We start from the raw sequence: 21119 nt of genomic DNA on the forward strand, positions 1-21119 counted from the left end.
TAACATCCGCAGCACTTAAAGCAGCCAGAAGTACTGCACAAAGAACAGCTAGGCGTTGCGCAAACGACTACTGGCAACACCTATGCAGTCATATTCAGCTGGCCTCAGACACCGGAAACATCAGAGGAATGTATGATGGCATGAAGAGAGCTCTTGGGCCAACCATCAAGAAGATCACCCCCCTCAAATCTAAATCGGGGGACATAATCACTGACCAACGCAAACAGATGGACCGCTGGGTTGAGCACTACCTAGAACTGTACTCCAGGGAGAATGCTGTCACTGAGACTGCCCTCAATGCAGCCCAGCCTCTACCAGTCATGGATGAGCTGGACATACAGCCAACCAAATCGGAACTCAGTGATGCCATTGATTCCCTAGCCAGCAGAAAAGCCCCTGGGAAGGACAGCATTACCCCTGAAATAATCAAGAGTGCCAAGCCTGCTATACTCTCAGCACTACATGAACTGCTATGCCTGTGCTGGGACGAGGGAGCAGTACCCCAGGACATGCGCGATGCCAACATCATCACCCTCTATAAAAACAAAGGTGACCGCGGTGACTGCAACAACTACCGTGGAATCTCCCTGCTCAGCATAGTGGGGAAAGTCTTTGCTCGAGTCGCTCTGAACAGGCTCCAGAAGCTGGCCGAGCGCGTCTACCCTGAGGCACAGTGTGGCTTTCGTGCAGAGAGATCGACTATTGACATGCTGTTCTCCCTTCGTCAGATACAGGAGAAATGCCGTGAACAACAGATGCCCCTCTACATTGCTTTCATTGATCTCACCAAAGCCTTTGACCTCGTCAGCAGACGTGGTCTCTTCAGACTACTAGAAAAGATCGGATGTCCACCAAAGCTACTAAGTATCATCACCTCATTCCATGACAATATGAAAGGCACAATTCAACATGGTGGCTCCTCATCAGAGCCCTTTCCTATCCTGAGTGGTGTGAAACAGGGCTGTGTTCTCGCACCCACACTTTTTGGGATTTTCTTCTCCCTGCTGCTTTCACATGCGTTCAAATCCTCTGAAGAAGGAATTTTCCTCCACACAAGATCAGGGGGCAGGTTGTTCAACCTTGCCCGTCTAAGAGCGGAGTCCAAAGTACGGAAAGTCCTCATCAGAGAACTCCTCTTTGCTGACGATGCTGCTTTAACATCTCACACTGAAGAATGCCTGCAGAGTCTCATCGACAGGTTTGCGTCTGCCTGCAATGAATTTGGCCTAACCATCAGCCTCAAGAAAACGAACATCATGGGGCAGGATGTCAGAAATGCTCCATCCATCAATATTGGCGACCACGCTCTGGAAGTGGTTCAAGAGTTCACCTACCTAGGCTCAACTATCACCAGTAACCTGTCTCTAGATGCAGAAATCAACAAGCGCATGGGTAAGGCTTCCACTGCTATGTCCAGACTGGCCAAGAGAGTGTGGGAAAATGGCGCACTGACACGGAACACAAAAGTCCGAGTGTATCAGGCCTGTGTCCTCAGTACCTTGCTCTACGGCAGCGAGGCCTGGACAACGTATGCCAGCCAAGAGCGACGTCTCAATTCATTCCATCTTCGCTGCCTTCGGAGAATACTTGGCATCAGGTGGCAGGACTATATCTCCAACACAGAAGTCCTTGAAGCGGCCAACACCCCCAGCTTATACACACTACTGAGTCAGCGGCGCTTGAGATGGCTTGGCCATGTGAGCCGCATGGAAGATGGCAGGATCCCCAAAGACACATTGTACAGCGAGCTCGCCACTGGTATCAGACCCACCGGCCGTCCATGTCTCCGTTATAAAGACGTCTGCAAACGCGACATGAAATCGTGTGACATTGATCACAAGTCGTGGGAGTCAGTTGCCAGCATTCGCCAGAGCTGGCGGGCAGCCATAAAGACAGGGCTAAATTGTGGCGAGTCGAAGAGACTTAGTAGTTGGCAGGAAAAAAGACAGAGGCGCAAGGGGAGAGCCAACTGTGCAACAGCCCCAACAAACAAATTTCTCTGCAGCACCTGTGGAAGAGCCTGTCACTCCAGAATTGGCCTTTATAGCCACTCCAGGCGCTGCTTCACAAACCACTGACCACCTCCAGGCGCGTATCCATTGTCTCTCGAGATAAGGAGGCCCAAAAGAAAAAAAAAAGAATATCATAACAGTGACTACACTTCAAAAAAGTAGTCAATTGCCTTCAAGGTGCCTTGGGACATCCTGAGGTCATGAAAAGCATTCAACAAATGCAAGTCTTTCTTTCTTTCCTTCAAACAGCACTACAAAAGAGCTTAACTAGTCATTCATCTTATTGCTGTATATGGAATCTTGCTGTGTGCAAAATAGCTGCTATATTTGCATACATATCAGACAATGTAAAATAATTCATCGTATGTGTAAAGTTTTAAGACATTTGAGTGATGCTAGTCTTTCTGTCTTCATGCCTTGCGTAGAAATAAATGAATGGTCCATCATGTAAGATAAACTCTGTGACATCAGCTTGCCTATTTTTAGTATTCATAAAAAAGTTATAGAATTTCTTTTTGTTCCTCAGGTAAATAGAATAACAAATGGTTCGAATAACAACAGACATGTCATTAACCCTACAGTTTTGGATTCAATAGTGGACAATTATCAACTATGTGGATTCAACTGCAAGAATTGCACCTATATATTGTACTACTCAGCACTTGTTGCTCATTTAAGATATATATGTATCCATATTAAGGAGAAGAATCACATGCTTGGAAATGCAGGTTATTACATTCAATGACAGCTTTAATTAGCTCACCTGATTGATCAGTAGGCAATGGATCACTTTGTATGCTATTAGACCATATAGCTCAGAAAGTTCCAAGTTCAATTTATGTGCTTGTTTGACAGTAAGGCACTCGTGTTCAGGATTTTGAAGGCATCTCATGAAATCTTCAAATCATGAAGTAATTTCAGGATTGTGATAAAGTTTCTTGGACATCCAAATCATTGGGAGCACAATCCACAGAGCCTCACAATTTCCTGAGCCAAATGCTTTAGTCAGGTTGTTGACTGCAATGAAGAGTTCCTGATCTGGTTCTTGGCATTTTTCATGGATTTGTCTGGCAACAAAAGCCATGTCAGAGGTTGTGTCATGATTTTCCCTGCTATAGACAAGAGGGTTGTTGATTGTCTTGATTGTTTCCATAGCATGATTTATCGCCCTTCTTGAAAGATTGGTATAATTGTCACCTTCCTGAAGTCGGGGAGGATGGGGGGACGGCGAGAGTTCTTTTTCCTCTCAGATCTTTAGGATGAGTGCATGGAGTCTTGATGAGAGCCAAAGTCCGCCGGCTTTGAAGATTTCAGCTCGTCTATCAATGGTGGTTCACTCATGGATTCTACCACAGGGAACTGGGGATAACCTGGAGGGCACCAGCTGTCACTGTAGATTCACTATTGAGGAGTTGTTCAAAATGTTCTTTCCAGCTTTCACGGATGACATTGTCGTCTTTGAGAAGAGAAACGCCGTCTTCTGAATGAAGGGGATTTTGTCCACTTGACTTCCAGATGTCCCTGGTGGCTTAAAAAAAATTACAGTCAAGCAAGGCTGTATGATAGCCCCCATACAATTCATAATCCACCTGATGGATATTCACCTCATCAAAGATCAACTGCCCTCTGGTGTTGGTATTAAATACTGTCCAGAAGGAAATTTCTTTAACCTCAGTCGCCTCTGTGCCAAAACTAAACTGATAACCATAGGTATACAGGAGCTGCAGTTTGTAAATGATTACAGCGTTGTTGCCCACTTTGTACCAGATTTGCAAGCCACTCTCGATTTCTTAAATTCTACATACAAGAAATTTGGCCAAATCAAACTCATATATCAATCCACACCTGGCACACCAAATATTCCACTTCCCATATATGTTGAAGGAGGGACTCTGGAATACGTTGAGCACTTCTCATACCTTGGCAGTTACCTCTCTCAAAAGGAAACCATTGATTATGAAATGCAACACTGGACCAGCTGTGAAAGTTCAGCCTTCTACATGCGGAGAACAGTCAGTCAGACCTGTGTGGGAATGCCCAGAACCGTGAGTGGATAAATTCAGCACGAGGCTCGGAGCCTTCACTTACCTTCGGGAGCAGTCCAGGCACACTGGAGTTTTGAAAAAAAAGTCAACAGTGACATCACAGGAAAGCTGCAAGGTGATTGGTCGGTGAGTAACTGCTCTTAGGGAATAACTCTAAATTGCTCGATAAGTAACTAAAGTAAAGAGAAAGGTCGACAGTTCTTTTTTTAATATAGTAGGTCATTTTTTGGGGGAACCAAGGTCCCTAGTGTAAATAATCACATTTTTGGGAAACGTAAGGGAGTAAATTAAGGGTAAGTCATGGTAGGGAAGCTCAGCAGTGTGGAGTGCTCCTCCTATGCAATGTGGGAAGTCAGGACACTTCCAGTGTCCAGGGTGAACATGTGTGCAGCAATTGTCTCCAGCTGCAGCCACTCGAAATCTGTGTTTCAGATCTGGAGTGGTGGCTGGGAACACTGTGGAGCATCCGCAAGGCTGAGATCATCGTGGAGAGCAAGTACAGGGAGGTGGTCACACCGCAGGTAAAGACTGCTCAGGAAGAAAGGGAATGGGTGACCGTCAGGCTGAGTAGAAGAACTAGTCAGATGTGCAGGAGTCCCCTGGGCCCATCTCCCTACCTAACAGATTTTCCACTTTGGATACTGTTGGGGGCGATAGCTTCTCAGGGGAATACAGCAAGAGCCAAGTCTGTGGCTCCACAGGTGGCTCAGCTGCACAGGAAGGGAGGAAAAAGGACTGGGAGAGCTATAGTGATATGGGGATTCTATTGTAAGGGGTATAGATAGTTGTATCTGTGGCCGCAAACCTGACTCCAGGATGGTATGTTGCCTCCCTGGTGCGAGGGTCAAGGATGTCATGGAATGGCTGCAGGACATTCTGAAGGGGAGGGTAAACAATCAGCATTGAAAGGGAAGAAGTATTAGCTGTTTTAGTTGGCTTAAAAGTGGCTAAATCCCCAGGCCCAGATGAGATGTATACCAGGCTGTTATGTGAGCTCAGAGAGGAGATAGCAGGGGCTCTGACACAAATTTTCAAATCCTCTCTGGCCACAGGACAGGTACCAGTGGAGGACAGTGAATATGGTAGCATTATTCAAGAAGTGTAGCAGGGATAAATGAGGTAATTACAGGCTAATGAGTCTAACATCAGGGGTAAGGAAGCTAAAGGAAAGAATTCTCAGGGACAGGATTAATCTCCATTTGGAGAGGCAGGGATTAATCAGGGATAGTCAGCATGGCTTTGTCAGGGGGAGAGCGTGCCTAACAAACTTGATTGAATTTTTCGAGGAGGTGACTAGGTTTGCAGATGAGGGTAAAGCAGTTGATGTAGTCTACATGGACTTCAGTAAGGCTTTTGATAAGGTCCTGCATGGGAGATTGGTTAAGAATGCGATCCAGGGCAATTTGGCAAATTGAATCCAAAATTGGCTTAGTGACAGGAGGCAGAGGGTGATGGTCGAGGACTGTAATGATTTAGACGTGAATATAGGAGGTATGATCAGTAAGTTCGCAGATGGCACAAAAATTGGTGGTGTCATAGTGAGGAGGAAAGCCTTAGATTACAGGACGATATAGATGGGCTGGTAAGATAGGTGGTGCAGTGGCAAATGGAATTTAATCCTGAGAAGTGTGAGGTGATGCAGTTTGGGAGGACTAACAAGGCAAGGGAGTATACAATGGATGGTAGGACCCCAGGAAGTACAGAAGGTTAGAGGGACCTTGGTGTACTTGGCCTTAGATCACTGAAGGCAGCAGCACAGGTAGATAAGGTGGTTAGGAAGGCATATGGGATACTTGTCTTTATTAGCCGAGGCATAGAATGTAAGAGCAGGGAGGCTATGATGGAGCTGTATAAAATGCTAGTTAGGCCACAGCTGCAGTACTGTGTACAGTTCTGGGCACCACACTATAGGAAGGATGTGATTGCATTGGAGAGGGTGCAGAGGAGATTCACCAGGATGTTGCCCAGGCTGGAGCATTTCAGCTATGAAGAGAGACTGGATAGGCTCGGGTTGTTTTCCATAGAGCAGAGAAGGCTGAGGGGGAACCTGATTGAGGCATACAAAATTCTGAGGGGCATTGATAGGATAGATAGGAAGAAATTTTTTCCCTTAGCGGAGGTGTCAATAACCAGGGGGCATAGATTTAAGATAAAGGGCAAGAGGTTTTGAGAGGATTTGAGGAAAAGGTTTTTCACCCAGAGGGTGGTTGGAATCTGGAATACTCTGCCTGAAGGGGTAGTATTTAATAAGTATTTAGATGAGCGCTTGAAACACCATAGCATACAAGGCTATGGGCCAAGTGCTGGAAAATGGGATTAGAATAGATAGGTGCTTGACGGCCGGCACAGACACGATGGGCCGAAGGGCCTGTTTCTGTGCTGTATAACTCTATGACTCGAATTTACGGCAGCGAGTATTTGACAACAATGGCCTCTGCAAATCAACAAAAAATCTTAGTGTATACAGCAGTTGTCATCACCATGCTCCTGTACTATCACCACTTTTCAAAACAATATGAATTTTTCTCTCTTTTTTAGGTACATTTCACATCATTCATAGCTCTCCAACTTAGCAGTAACAGTCTATCCTATCCTTTCTCTGGAACCGGTTGCACTGAGGTGCATAAAAATAACAAGTGATAGCTGCTTCTCAGCTTTCCTTCCTCTCTGAGGGAATTGCTTTGACTCCATTCATTAGAATGGTTACTTTACTCTTTCTCTTGTACTTCACCCTCCCCTCTGAAAAGCACAGCTTACTGGAAGACCGGTAATACATTGGTCCTGATATTAACTGGGTGATGCACGGGGCGCAGTGGGGTCCTATATTGTGTGGGAATCCCGGAAGAGTGTTCAGCATGCCTGTCAGTGCTTTTTTTAACTGAGCTACCTCATTATCATTTTCCTTCTGGTTTTGCTGTCCAATCAGTGTCAGAGGGCATGATGGGAACCCATATGATGCATTTTAACTCCAGTCTTTAAAGGGCCATTCTAAAGATGCAATTTGAAGGAGTTGAAGTTGAGTAGAAGAGAGGAGCAACTTCGACAATGGATCCAAGGTGTTCCAAAATGCTGCAGCCTATTCACTGATGTTTCTCTTGATGTGCAGCAGAGGGCTGTGAGGATTCAGAAAGATGTACTATTCTCTAGCAATACGAGGAGAAAATCTGTAGCAAAAACAAAGAATGCGTAGTTGGAGGTTGCCCAGGAGGTGAACAGCAAGAGCATAGTGCCATGTTCCTGGATGCAGTGTAGGAAGCGCTATGATGAGCTAGCCAGGTCAGAAAAGCTGAGTACAGTTGCGTATACACCTACGTCCTGCTGTCCGCATCACCCCACCCCCTCACTCGGCCTTCTCAAGCCTACTGTATCACATCATTCACCACGCCCTAATGTCCTTTGGAGAAGGAAATCTGCTGTTTTTACCCAGTCTGGCCTACATTTGACAGAAATATGATTGACTCTTAATTGCCCTTCGAAAGTCATTCAGTTGTGTCAAACTGCTACAGAAAAGTCTAATAAGAACAAAACAGGATGGACCACATGGCATTGAACTAGACACCGGAAATAACAAAAGCACATCCTGCCCAATCAACCCTGCAAAATCCACCTCACTAACATCTGGAGACTTGTGTCAAAATTGGGAGAGCTATCCCACAGACTAGTTAAGCAACAGCCTGACATAGTCATCAAATCATATCGCACAGCCAATGTCCCAGACCGCTCTATCCCCATCCCTGGGTATGTCCTATCCACCTGCAGAACAGATCCAACAGAGGTGGAAGCACAAGGTATACAGTCAGGGAGAGAGTGGTCCTGGGAGTCCTCAACATTGACTCTGGACCCCATGAAGTCTCATGGCATCAGTTCAAACAAAGGCAAGGAAACCTTGTGCTGATTACCACGTACCATCCTCCCTCAGCTGATGAACCAGTGCTCCTCCATGTTGAACATGACGTGGAAGAAGCATTGAGGGAAGCAAAGACACAGAATGTACTGTGGATGGGGAACTTTTATATCCATCACCAACAGTGACTCGGTCTCACCATTACTGACTGAGCAGGCTGAGCCCTGAAGGACATATCTGCAAAACTCGGCCTGCGACACATGGTGAAAGAACCAACAAGAGGGAAAAACCCACTTGACCTTGCCCTTACCAATCTACCTGTTGCAGATGCAGCTTTCCATGACAGTATTGGTAGGAGTGACAACTGCACAGTCCTTGTGGAGACAAAACCCTGTCTTCACACTGAGGATACCCTCCATATTTTGTGTGGCTCTACCACTGTGCTAAATGGGATAGACACAGAACAGATCTAGCAGATCAAGACTGGACATTCATGAGTGCTGTGTGTCATCATCAGCAGCAGAATTGTATTCAACCACAATCTGTAACCTATTGGCCTGGCATATCCTTCGTTCTACCATTACCATCAAGCCAGGGGATCAACTCTGGTTCAGAAGTGTAGGAGAGCATGCCAGGAGCAGCACCTAAAAATGAGGTGCCAATGTGGTGAGTGTGTGTGTGTGGAGCACAGAGTGGGCTGGAAACAGAATGCTTCATAAACAGAGTGTTAAGTCAGGAATTTGGTGCAAGTGGGAATTTGGTGCAGAGGGAGAATGAAATGCAGCTTTTAATTCTTTTAGATTTACCTCCAGCAGCTGGTGAGTGTTCTTCTTTAGTCTCCAACTTATGAGACTGTACTAAATTAGTAGCTACTTAACTAATCAAATAAATAAATAAGCTTAGACAGACATGGCAGGGCAGGTGGTGTGCTGTGACTGCAACATGTGGGAGGTTGTGGAATGCATTGTGGTCCCAGACAACCATATCTGGGGTAAGTCTCTGCAGCTTGAGCAACTTCGGCTCAGAGTTGCTGAGCTGGAGTCCGTGTTGCAGACATTGTGGACATCAAGGAGGGGGAGAGTTACCTGGACACTTTGTTCCAGGAGGCAGTCACACCCTTTAGGTTAAGTAGAACTTTAGAGTTGACAATGATCAGGTCCATGAGGGTGTGACTGCAAGGTAGGCCGGTTTGGAGATCCAGCATGTAGTGATGGAGGAGTCTCAGCCTTTGACTTTGACCAACAGATACGAGGTACTGGCTACCTGTGTGAATGAGAAGAAGGACTGCAGGGTGGATGAGCAAAGTGCAGGGCACCATTTAATTTGGGGGAGTGAAAGGAATGTGGTAATCAAAGGGGACAATATAGATTGGGGGGGTAGATAATATTCTCTGCAGCTGCAACAGGGAGTTCTAAAGTTTGTGTTGCTTGCTCAGTATCAGGGTTAAGGACATCTCCTCACGATTGGAGATGAACTTGGAGTGGAAGGGGGAGGATCTAGTTGCCGTGGTCCATGTAGGAATCAATGACATAGGTAGAACTAGGAATGATGTTCTGCTGAGAGAGTTTGAGGAGTTAGGGTCCAAATTAAAATGCAGAACCTCAAAGGTAATAATCTTTGGATTGTCATCTGAGCCACATGCCAACTGGCATAGGGTCCATCAAATTAGAAAATTAAATGCATGGCTAAAGGGTGGTGTGGGAAGAAGGGGTTTTGATTCATGGGCCACTGGCACCAGTACTGCGGAAAGCGGGAGCTGTTCTGTTGGGACGGTGTCCACATAAACTGGGCTGGAATCAGTGTCCTGGTGAATCATATAAGTAGGACTGTGGATAAGGCTTTAAACTAAAAGCAGGGTGTGGATTCAGGCGAAGGGAGATTTAGAAATCTAAAGAGAAAAATTGAGGCAATAAACCAGTGCAGCAATTTGGGTTAAGAGTGGAACAAGAAGGGACAGAGAGTTTGACGATAATAATACATCAGCGAATAAGGTCCATGTAAAAAATAGTAGTAAAAACAATTAAAGGTGCTTTATCTGAATGCACAAAGTATTTGCAATAAGATAGATGAACTAGCAGCACAAATAAAAATAAATGTTAAAACTTTAGATCTAATGGCCATTACCGGTACATGGTTATAAAGCGAGCAAGGTTGGGAATTAAATATTCCAGGGTACATAACATTTCAAAAATACAGGCAGAATGGAAAAGGAGGAGTAGTAGCCTTGATAGTAAGGGTCGACATAAGGACACAGTATTAAGAAAGGATCTCAGCTCAGAAGATCAGGAAGTAGGCTCAAAATGAGTGGAGATTAGGAATAACTAGGGTCAGAAAACGCTGGTGGTGTAGCTTATAGGCCCCTTAACAGTAGTTATACTGTTGTACAGTGCATGAAGCAAGAAATAATTGGAGCTTGTAACAAAGGCAATTTAATAATTGTGGGGGATTTTAATCTTCACATAGACTGGACAAATCAAATTGGCAAAGGTAGTCGGAAGATGAGTTTGTAGAATGTTTTCATGACAATTTCCTGGAACAATACATTGTGGAACCACTGTTTTAGATCTTGTATTGTGCAATGAGGCAGGATTAATTAGTAATCTCATAGTAAAATAACTGCTGGGAAAAAGTGATCACAATACAATTGAATTCCAATTACAATTGAAAGCAATGTACTCCAGTCCCAAACAAGAATCTTAAACTTACACAAATGCAGTTACATAGGTATGATGAGAGAGCTGGCTGAGGTTGATTGGGTAAATAGACTAAAGGGTACGAGGATAAATAAACAGTGGGAAACATTTAAAGAAATAATTCAAAATATTGAACAAAAATACATTTAATTTAAAACAAAAACTCAGCAAGAAAGATCCATCCATGGCTTACAAGGGAAGTTAAGGATTGTCTTAGTTTAAAAGAAGAGGTACTGCAGAGCTGTCAGACTTCTGATTGGCTAGCGGCTTTGGAGGCAGGAGCTCATCCCTTAAAGGGACAGTGCCCCGAAGGCAGGCAGTTAATTGTCCATACGCCGTGAAATAGAAATGGGGGTCCAATGGAGGGCAAAGCAAGGTCTCCCCACGTCTTCTGGCCTGCCACTGGGACCACTGTCACCGGAATAAAATCCGGTCCATTGAACATGCATTTTGTGTCTGTCTTCACAAGAGAAGACACTAATTATTTGCCAGAAATAGAGGGTAAACAAGGGACTAATGAGAGTAAGGAACTTAAGGTAATTAATATCAGCGGAGAAAAAATATTGGAGAAACTTAAGAATCTAAAGGCAGACAAATCCCAGGACCTGATGACCTATTTCCTAGTGTTCTAAAAGAGGTAGCTTTAGAAACAGTGGATTAACTGGTTTTGATTTTCCAAAATTCCTTAGATTCTACAGCAGTCCCAGCAGATTGGAAGTTAGCAAATGTAACACTGTTATTCAAGAAAGGAGGGAGAGAGAAAACAGGGAACTACAAGCCAGTTAGTCTGACATCAGTTGTTGGGAAATGCTGGAATCTATTATTAAGGAAGTCTCAACAAAGCATTTAGAAAATCATAGTATGATCAGACAAAGTCAACATGGTTTTATGAAAGGGAAATTGTGTTTGACAAATTTATTAGAGTTTTTTGAGGATGTAACTAGTAGGGTAGATAAATGGGAACCAGTAGATGTAATATACTTGGATTTCCAAAAGACATTCGATTTGGTGTCACACAAAAGGTTAAGACACGAGATGAGTGCTCATGGAGTTGTGGGTAATATATTAGCATGGATAGAGGATTGGTTAACAGACAGGAAGCAAAGAGTAGGGATAAAATCAGCATTTTCAAGTTGACAGGCTGTAACTAGTGGAGTGCTGCAAGGATCAATGCTGGTCCTTAGCTATTTACAAACTACATTAATGACTTAGATGAAGAGACTGAGCATAATGTATCTAAGTTTGCTGACAATACAAAGTTAAATGGGAATGTTAGCTCCTAGGAGGACACAAAGGCTGCAAATAGATATATTAAAGTTCCGTGAGTGGTCAACAAGGTGGCAGATGGGGTATAATGTGGGAAAGTGTGAGGTTATTCACTTTGGTAACAAGAATAGAAAAGTAGAATATTTTTTAAAAGGTGTGCAAATTTTAAATGTTGATTTTCAGAGGGACTTGGGAGTACTCGTATAAGGAAAGCAGAAAGTTAACATGCAGGTACAGCAACCAAATAGCATGTTGGCCTTTATTGCAAGGAGATTGGAGTACAAGAATAAGGAAGTCTTTCTACAATTATGCAGGGCTTTGGTGAGACCACCCCTGGAGTACTGTGCACAGTTTTGGTCTCCATATCTATGGCCTTGGAGGCCATATAGCAAAGGTCCACTAGATTGGTTCCTGGGATGAGAAAGTTTTCTTATGATGAGAGGCTGAGTAAATTGGGCCTAGACTTTCTGGAGTTTGGAAAAAGGAAAAGTGATCTCATTGAAACATATAAGATTCTGAAAGGGCTTGATAGGGTAGACATTGAGAGGTTGAGTTGGGGAAACTAGAACACGGGGCCACAATCTCAGAATAAGGGGACGATCATTTTGAACCAAGATGAGGAGAAATTTCTTCATTCAAAGGGCTGTGAATCTGTGGAATTCTCTACCCCAGAGGAGTGTGGATGCTCCATCGTTGAATATATTTAAGGATGAGATAGACAGATTTTTTGTCCCTCAGGGAATCAAGGGACATGATGAGTTGGGTGGGAAATGGAGTTGAAGCAGAAGATCAGCCATGATCGTATTGAATTGTGGGGCAGGCTCAAGAGACGTATGATCTAGTTCTACTTCTGTTTCCTATGTTCTTATGAAGCTACAACACAGGACTGTGTGCATGCTAAACAGGGAAAGGATCATGTGACAAACAAAGCAAATTATCCCAAAGCTAATGGATCAGATCAAAGCTCTGCAGTCCTGCCACATCCAGTCGTGAATGCTTCTGGTCAATTAAACAGCTAACCGGAGGAGGAGGCTTCACAAACATCCCCAACCTTAATGATGTGGGAGCCCATCATGTCAGTGGCAAAGATAAGACTAAAATATTTGCAACCATCTTCAGCCAGAAGTGTTGAATGAATGATCCATCCTTGCTCCTCCTGAGGTCCCCAGTATCACAGAAGCCAGTCTTCAGCAAATCTGGATACAGAAAAGGCTATGGACCCTGACAACATCCCTGCTGTAGTACTAAAGATGTGTGCTCCAGAACTAGCTGCACCTGTAGCCAAGCTGTTCCAATGCAGCTACAACACAGGCATCCACCCGACAAGGTGAAATATTGCCCATGTATGTCCTGTCCAGTAGTCTCTGTTCCACAGGAGATGCGTGATACAAAAACATAGGCAACAGAGGAGATCACAACAACTACAGGGGCATCACACTCCTTAGCATCACAGGGAAGGCCTTTGCTAGTGTTATACTTAAAAGACTCCATTTACTTGCAGACCGAGTGTTCCTAGAAGTGCAGTGCGGTTTCCGTGCCGGCAGAGCTACTGTGGATATAATCTTCTTCATACGCTAGCTACAAGAGAAGTGTAGGGAACAGAGTGTACCTCTTCACCTTACTTTTGTAGATCTCACTAAGGCATTCAACACTGCCAGCAGAGCAGGGCTCTACAAGATTTTGGGAAAAATTGGCTGTCCACAGAAGCTCCTCCGTCTCATCCGGTCCTTCCATGACGACATGCACTGCACTGTGCAGTTTGGTGGCTCCACTTCCCACAGTTTTGGAGTGAAGAATGGAATGAAACAGGGTTGTGTCCTAGCCCCCACTTTGTTTGGCATCTTCTTCTCCATGCTCCTGACCTTCGCCTTCCCTGCAATATGGAAGGATTTTACTTGCACACTAGGTTAGACAGCAAGTTCACGGATAACACAGAACTAGGTGGAAATGTGTGTTGTGAGGAAGATGCAAAGTGGATTCAAGGGGATTTGGACAGACTTAGTAAGTGGGCAAGAATGTGGCAGATGGAATATAATGTGGAAAAATGTGAGGTTATCCACTTTGGTTGGAGGAATAGATGTGCAGAATATTTCTTAAATGGTAAGTCTTACGACCCGGTGAGAAAGGTGTCTAGGGGTCTCTTTCGGCCTTCACCTGGAGTTATTGTAACAAGGTTTTAATTTTTAAACACACTGTGTTTTGAGCTGCCCCTTAGTGAATCCTTGTTCACCACTTTCCACTTATAAGGCAAAGAAATGAGCATAAACAGGCTTGCTTAGGTTTAAAGAAGAAAAGAGAAATTTATTAAAATTTAAATTTAAACTCTAATTGGGTTAACACCTATGGATACACGCCGCACCCTATGCTAGCATGCATAAACGATACGCACATGCAAATAGAGACAGAAACGAGCAGAAGAAAAAATAAAGTAGAGAGGTTTGAGGCAATATCAGAAGTGTTTCTTCTGGCTGTGCATCAAGCTCACAGTAGCCCTTTAGTAGGTAGTTCTTGCTTGTAAGTAATTCTTGCTTTTCGTTGGGGCCCAGTATTCTTCTCAAACCTTGTTTACTGTAGGAGACTTTTCTCTCTCAGGGTTCATATGTCTTCAATGGATTCTGAAACTGATGAGAACGAGATGAGAGCAGACAAGAGAGAGGTCTTTTCCAGTCCAGGAGCAAGCAGCTTTCTTAGTTCAAATTCTCTGTGGCAAGTTCAAATTCAAAAAACTCCAACAGCCAGTTAGTCATGTGACTAAAATAAAAATAAGAAATGCTGGAAATACTCAGCAGGTCTGGCAGCACCTGCGGAGAGAGAAGCAGAGTTAACGTTTCAGGTCAGTGACCCTTCATCTAATCGTGTGACTAAACTGGTCTGACCATATCTGTTTGTGTATTCGGCCATCTTAGCAGTTAACCTGGAATGCTAGCCTCTCCACCTTCAACGTCTGGTAATCAAAAGTCCATTGTGGATTAAATTGGAACAAGGAATGTCTCCTTTGTCCTTTCCATGTACTGTCTGTTACCATGCAAATGCCTTTCCAGTCAAGGTTCTGGTGTTTTTTTTTTAAAAAACAAGTTCTTTCTTTACTCCAGTAATAGTTTAAAAATCAATGTTCATGTGGCGAAATTAATGTCTCTCATTCTTGGCAGGTGGGGGCCTACATGACAGTAAGAGATTAGAAAGTGTAGATGTACAAAGGGACCTGGGTGCCCTTGTCAATAAGTCACTGAAAGCTAACATGCAGGTGCAGCAAGCAATTAAGAAGGCTAATGATATGTTAGCCTTTATCGCAAGAGGATTTGAGTACAGGAGTAGTGAAGTCTTGCTTCACTTGTATAGAACCTTGATTAGACTGCACCTGGAGTACTGTGTGCAGTTTTAGCCCCTTACCTTAGGTAGGATATTATTGCCATAGAGGGAGTGCAACGAAGGTTCACTAGACTTGTTCCCGGGATAGCAGGACTTTCCTATGAAGAGAGATTGGGGAAACTGGACCTGTATTCTCCAGAGTTTCGAAGAATGAGAGGTTATTTCATTGATACCTTCAAAATACTTAAAGGGATAGACAGGGTAGATGCAGGTAAGATGATTCCCCTAGTTGGGGAGTCTAGAACCAGGGGACACAATTTCAAAATAAGGGGGAAGCCACTTAGGACAGAGATGTGGAGAAATTTCTTTACTCAGAGGGTTGGGAATCTTTGGAATTCTCTACCCCAGAGGCCTGTAGAAGCTCAGTCATTGAGTATGTTTAAAGTAGAGATTGACAGATTTCTAAATACCAATGCCATAAAGGGATAGGGAGATAGTGTGGGAAAAAGGCATTGAAGTGGATGATCAGCCATGATCGCATTGAATGCAGGCTCGATGGGCTAAATGGCCTACTGCTGCTCCTGTGTTCCTATGTACAATCTACCAAGGCTTAAAGTGAAGACAAAAACACATCACATTCTGATTAGAGAACTCCTGTACGCTGATGAGGCTGCGCTAGTCGCTCACCCAGAAACTCAGCTACAAAGACTTATGGACTGTCTCTCCCATGCCTGTAACTTGTTCTCCTTGACTATAAGCGTCAAGAAAACTGTGGTCATGGGACAAGATGTTGCATCTCCGCCCTAGAGTCATAGAGTCATAGAGTCGTACAGCATAGAAACAGGGTCTTCGGCCTACCGCGTCCATGCCGACCATAATGCCGATCTATCCTAATCCCACCTGCCTACACTAATTCCATATCCCTCTATGCCTTTCTCATTCAAGTACCTGTCAAGATGCCTCTTAAATGTCGCTACTGTTCCTGCCTCCACCACCTCCTCAGGCAGCTCATTCCAGATACCCACTATTCTTTGTGTGAAAAATTTACCCCTTTGATCCCCTTTAAATCTCCTCCCTCTCACCTTAAATCTATGCCCTCTGGTTTTATTCACCCCTACCATGGGAAACAGACTCTGGCTATCTACCCTATCTATACCTCTCATAATTCTATATATCTCTATCATGTCCCCTCTCAGCCTCCTTCGCTCCAGGGAAAACAGACCCAGCCTATCCAATCTCTCTCTATAACTCAAGCCCTCCAAACCAGGCAACATCCTGGTGAATCTTTTCTGCACCCTCTCTAGCTTAATCACATCTTTCCTGTAGTGCGGCGACCAGAACTAAATAACACCCCACTGGAAGTGGTTAGCAAATTCTGCTACCTTGGATCCACAAGGACAGACAATCTGTCCCTTGATGCAGTGCTCGATAGGGAAAGCCAACTCACAACATGCACGTGAGATAACACCATGCTGACCCTTGGGATCAAGCTGCTGGTTTATGAGGCCTGTGTTCTCAGCATCTTGCTGTATGACTGTGAACCATGGGCAATATATAGCTACCAGGAAAAGAAACTCAATAATTTCCATCTTCACTATATGTGACGTATTATGGGTATATCCTGGCAGAACAAAATCACAAATGTGGCAGCCCTCTCAAACGCAGAGCTCTCAAGTGTGTTGGCACGAATCAAACAGAGGTGGCTTCTGTGGATGGAGGATGGTCGCATACCCAAAGACATTCTGTATGGTGAGCTAGCCGGGGCCAGATGACCAGTGGGGTGCCCAAAGCTCCACTTGAAGGATGCTTGCAAGCATGACATGAAGGCCCTAAATATTGGCTATCACACCTGGGTGTCAGTAGCTGGCAAAAGAGGGAAATGGCAACACATCCTGTGGACTGGTGTGCACTACCATGACGACCAGTGCTACAGCAACTTGGCAACAGGTGCCAAGGTCAAAAACTACATCTCACAGCGTCACTTGGCAGCTTCATGTACAGCACTTGTGGCAGAACCCGCCTCTCAAGGATTGGTTTTCACAGCCATCAACAAAGGTGCACCAAGAGAAGACACCTCATCAAAATGGATTGTTTGCCACATGTCCATCATCTTTCATAGATGGAAGGATCCCAACTTGCCATGTCCTGTCCCCAAAAAGAAGGACAAACCAATTTGACCAATTACTGACCTATCAGTCTACTCTCAATCATCAGCAAAGTGATGAAAGGAGTCACTGGCAGTTCTATCAAGCAGCTCTTACTCAGCAATAACCAGCTCACTAATGCTCAATTTGGGTTCCGTCAGGGACATTGGCTGCTGACCTCATTACAGCTTGGTCCAAACATGGACAAAGGAGCTGAGCTCAAGAGATGAGGTAAAAGTGATTGAGTGTGGCATCAAGGAGCCCTAGCCGAGTTGAAGTCCATGGGAATCAGGGGGAAAGTTCTCCGCCGATTGGAGTTATATGTAGTACAAAGAAAGATGGTGGTGGTTATTAGCAGCCAATCACCTGAGCCCCAGGATATCGCTGTACGAGTTCCTCAGGGTAGTGTCCTCTGCCCAACTATCTTCAGCTGCTTCATCAATGGCCCTCTGTCCATCAAAAGTTCAGAAGTGGGGATGTTTGCTGATGATTGCACAATGTTCAGTACCATTTGCAACTCCTCAGATGCACTAACAGGCCTTCCAAGCACATTAACTGTGATTATAGAGAGAATGGAGGAGTTCACTTCAAACAAGAGTGGGTTGGTGTTCACAGGTTCCAAAACCCAGAGGATGTCGGCCAAAATCAGAGCAGGGATCTGAGTAGCCTGCCTCGACCTCTGCTGAAACTACTGGGATTGCACTATGTAGGAATTGTAGGAAAAGGAAGAGTAATGTAGTAAGAGTAGTTAGTTGCACAAGAGTATGCACATGGGTATTATGAGAAAATAAAAAAAGCAAGCAAGGGGTGGGGCAAGAGATAGCAAAGGAGAAGGTGTAGATAGGACAAGGTCATAGAGAATAACCGACCAGAAGGTCATGGAGCAAAGGCAAACAATATGTTAATGGTGTGTTGAAAGACAAAGCATTAATACAGATAATAACCGACCAGAAGGTGTAGATAGGACAAGGTCTCTGTGACCTAGTCCTATCGACACCTTCTCCTTTGTTATCTCTTGCCCCACCCATTTTACTTGCTTAAAACCTTTCACATTTCTAATATCTGCCAGTTCTGAAGAAGGGTCACTGACCTGAAACATTAACTCTGCTTGTCTCCACAGATGCTGCCAGACCTGCTGAGTATTTCCAGCATTTCTTGTTTTTATTTCAGATTTCCAGCATCTGCAGTATTTTGCTTTTATTTTAGTGGTATATGAGAAAGTGTTCTTTTTTTTAGCTAGGCCAAACAAATATTATTATTTTACACCACTTTCCTGTCTTTTCCATTCTTGGTGTAGGGTAGCAAGTTGCTTTTTAAATTGTTTGATGATCAATGGGAAAATTTGAATTGATGGGGACCAATTGGTGATTGGTTGTTTGCAGGACTGCTTTGTGTCAGTGGCATTGGTGGGGAGTGGGAAGAATGGCACTTGTGTGCGCTTGTGACATGGGTTCACTGGTGCACCCTAAGTGAACCTTACATTAATAAGATAATCCCTGGCATCCCGGGCAGCAATGTGAGCAACTGAGAATGCATTGCCCTCATCACCTTCCTCCTCCTCATCTTACATCTCCTCCTCCTCCCCCCTCAGCATCATCCGAGGAGGATTTGAGCTCTTCACCTTGCTCCTCCTGCAGGTACAAACTCACTGCTGTGCAATATTGCACTGAGTGCAGCACATCACGACCATTCTGGAAACCCTGGCTGGTGCATATGGAAGGGTGCCTCCAGGTATGTCTGGACATCTGAAGCACATCTTCAGTATGCTGATGGCTTGTTTGATCACACATCTGGTGGTCATATGGCATTTGTTGTGTGCTGCCAAGATGGAAGTGAGTACCCTTTGTCTCCTAGCAGCACTCTGCAAGTCTGCTTGCAAGTCCAAAGACGTCAAGGAGCTTGGACATCTGCAAGATGAAAGCATCATGTGGGAAGCAAGCCAGAGTTACACACCTGAGAACCTGCACAAAGTGCCGGCTTTGGAATTACTTGATCCTGACAATGGATGACTGCAATTGGTCGGTGTCCCATTCCCAAATGTCAAGTTCATTACAAAATGGAAAAAATATTGTTATGTGACCATTCATCATGTCACTTGGTCAATAAAGAGTTGACATGAGTATTTGTAAAGGTTTCAGTTAACCATGCAAGTTTGATTCATTTCACATTCCAACCTGAATAATTACAAATTGGAGTCTTGTAATAGTGCTTCAAAAGCACAGGTCAATGATTTATTTTATCATTACCTTATTTGCACAATCTTATTTATCATTTCCTCACTGAAATTGTTTAAAACTGACACAGTTAAGACTGTTTTAATGTCCTATGAATATGTACTCGCAGCAACATATGTACATTACAGTATTCCTATGTCTTGAGGAGTGACACCTACAATAGGAAGAGCATCCCAACCATGGTCATGATCCCAGCCATGGTTATGGGCTGGTTACTTCCCTTGAGCCCTGGTAAAACCAGCCTACAAAGTCCAGGCAACTTAGTTTATTTGTGCTCATATTACCTTCTGATTTGTCCTGCTTGACTGTCATGGTACTTTTGGTTTGGAAAGGGGAGTTACTAATCTATTATTTATTGTTGAATAAATCCTAAAACAGAACTGTTTGTTAGTATCAGCAGCTTTAGATACTAAAATAGATAATCTGGTCCTTTATTTCATTGTGGTTTGTGGGACCTTGCTGTGTGCAAATTAACTGCCTTGTTTCCCTACATGCAGAAGTATTTAATTGATTATGAAGCACTCTTGGGCATCCTGAATGCAAATATTCTGTTTTTTTTTCATGCAACTATTGATTTAAACTTTATAGGATCCAAATGTGCTTGAGGGGGTGAAAGATGACATAGATTGGTGAAATAGCCTTCCTTAATTGTATTTATCTTTTTGAAATAGTGATGTTCCACTTCCAGCGTAGAGCCTAGCTGGACATGAACACAAGCTGCAGAACTGAGACTGCATGTTTGTAACCTTGGGCTGGATTTTATCAGTCCTCTAGGAACAGGAGAGGGAGTTGTTGGGTGGTTGGGGCAGGGGAGGCATAAAGTAGCGAGGCAAGGCGGGGTGGGGTGGGGTGGAGTGCCTATCACTGTTATATATTTGGTTCTTTATGCTGCCACTGTATAGAGTCTAGTCAGAAAAGTTCTTAGACTTTAGTGTTTAAATATTAATCTTTATTGTACAGTAACTATATACATTCCACACTAGCCTGTATGTCTTCTTCAAAAGCCACTTTGTAACTGTTTTCGAGTCTCTGCCACATGATCTTTTACCTCATCTGGTGGGCAGTAATCTTTACATTCTCTCAAGATTAACCCTTTGATACCCTTATACTACAATCACCTTCCCGATGCCATGGAATTTTACCAGGGTGGTGAAGGTTAAGGATGGCCTTCCTGTCCAGATGCCACTTGATGTACTTAAGTGGCCAGCTAAGAGTCATTTAAGAGCCTCTTCCCACTGCTACTATATTTTACCAGAGGCGGGGAGCCCTCTGCCACCCAGTAAAAGCTGGCGGCTTCCCTTGCAGGCTTGGGGGGGTGGGGTATCCTCCTAATCGGGCACCACCCGGTGGTAAGGGTCACCCCCTTGGAGCCCGTCTGTCTGGCCCCAGTAAGCCCCACAAACCTACCTATCACTCTGGGGTCTCCTCCATGCTGGCTTGTCTCGGTCTGTGGCAGTCCCAGCAGTAGCCACCATTCCTAGTGGTGCTTCTGAGACTTAAGTGCTGCTGGCCCTCTGATTGGCCACAGTTCTTAGAGTCAGGCTCCTGTCATTTAAAGGGATGGGAGCCCTG

Source organism: Heterodontus francisci, chromosome 5, assembly GCF_036365525.1.
Source record: "Heterodontus francisci isolate sHetFra1 chromosome 5, sHetFra1.hap1, whole genome shotgun sequence".
Lineage (NCBI taxonomy): Eukaryota > Metazoa > Chordata > Chondrichthyes > Heterodontiformes > Heterodontidae > Heterodontus > Heterodontus francisci.